Here is a 1,725-nt window from a genome sequence, read left to right as displayed (position 1 = left end):
CCATTCCAGCCAATCCTAAAGAACACCTAGGGCAATATATAAGATTCCACAAGGGCTCCAGGCACTAGAGTAACTTTCCAGAAATTTACAACCTCCAGATGGGTCCCTGGTCCAGATAAGTCCTGAAACCTAGAGAGCCCAGCCTCTCTAGAATATCAGATAGTTCCAGCTCCCTAACCCATATTAGTGACAGACCCTTCCAATATCAAAAATTTAGAATTGCCACAGTCCAAACAACTCCAAAGAGAGGTATGGAAAGACCAAAGGTGATGGTGGGATTATACATAGAAGATAGGACTTACAAATGAATATGAATGCTGAATCACTAAATTGATATCTCTTTTAGTTTCCAGTATTTTAGAGCAGCTAGAAGTAAAAACCTAAAACTGTGAAATTGTAACCCATGTCAAAGTCTGAAATATGCTCTGTAACTGTGGTGCTGTGCTTTGAAATTTATAGTTTTGTGCATATGTTACTGTTCACAAAAAAAGAAGGAAAAATGTTTGTGATGATAAAAAAGTATTCAAACCCTCTAGCATCCTATATTCTGGAACAGCTAGAAGGAATAATATGAGAGGATCATATGGTAGCTCATGATAAATTCTGGAATCTATCCTATAACCACTTTTTAAAGAGTGCTTTGAAAACTATCACTTTTTTATTTCTTTGCTTTGTATATATGGTATACTATACAATAAAAAAAGTTAAAAAAATGACATTTACAATAGCTTCAAAAACATAAAAAAAAATCAAACAAACCATACGGAAGATGTGCAAGCCTTTATACAGAAATTAAAGAAGACCTAAATAAACAGAAAGGTATGTCAAGTTCATAGGTCAGAAAATGTCAGTTCTCCCTAAATTATCTACAGGCATGTAAACCTAAGCAAAATCTCAGGCGATTTATGCATGCTTGTGTAAAATTGACAAGCTGATTCTAAAATTTAGATGGAAGTGCAAAGGATCAAGAACAGCCAAAATAATCCTGAAGAAATGCAAAAGTGGCACATTACCATAGTGGAAATTAAGACATTATAAAGCTACATAAATTAAGATAGATTCATAGATATTTGTACAAGTAGACAGATGAATGGAACAAGAAAAAGAGCCCCCCCAAAGTCCCCTACGTGAACACTTGATGTATGACAAAGGTAACAGTGCACATTGGGAATAGGACAATGTTTCCAATAAATGGTGCTGGGTCAACCAGCATAATGTGAAAACCTTGTGTCTGATGCTCCTTTTATCTACCTTATCAACAGATGAGTAAAACATATGGAATAAAAATAAAAATTAAAAAAGTAAATAAATAAATAATAGGGGGAACAAATGTTAAATTAAATTTAGATTGAAATGCTAGTGATCAATGAAAGGAAGGGGTAAGGGGTATGGTATGTATGAATTTTTTGTTTTCTTTTTATTTCTTTTTCTGAATAGATGCAAATGTTCCAAGAAATGATCATGATGATGAATATGCAACTGTGATGATATTGTGAATTATTGATTATATATGTAGAATGGAATGATCAAAAGTTAAGAATGTTTGCGTTTGTTTCATGTTTTTTGGTATTTTAAAAAAATAATTAAAAATTTAAAAAAATTGTAACACTTCTGTAAAATAATATAGGAGGATATCTTCATGACCTTCAACAATTTTGCCTTCAATAAGCAGTAATACGCAAGGAAAAAACTGGTAAATTGGACTATATTAATATTAACAAATTT

Source organism: Tamandua tetradactyla, chromosome 8, assembly GCF_023851605.1.
Source record: "Tamandua tetradactyla isolate mTamTet1 chromosome 8, mTamTet1.pri, whole genome shotgun sequence".
Classification (NCBI taxonomy): Eukaryota; Metazoa; Chordata; class Mammalia; order Pilosa; family Myrmecophagidae; genus Tamandua; species Tamandua tetradactyla.
Note: the sequence above shows the minus strand (reverse complement) of the source record.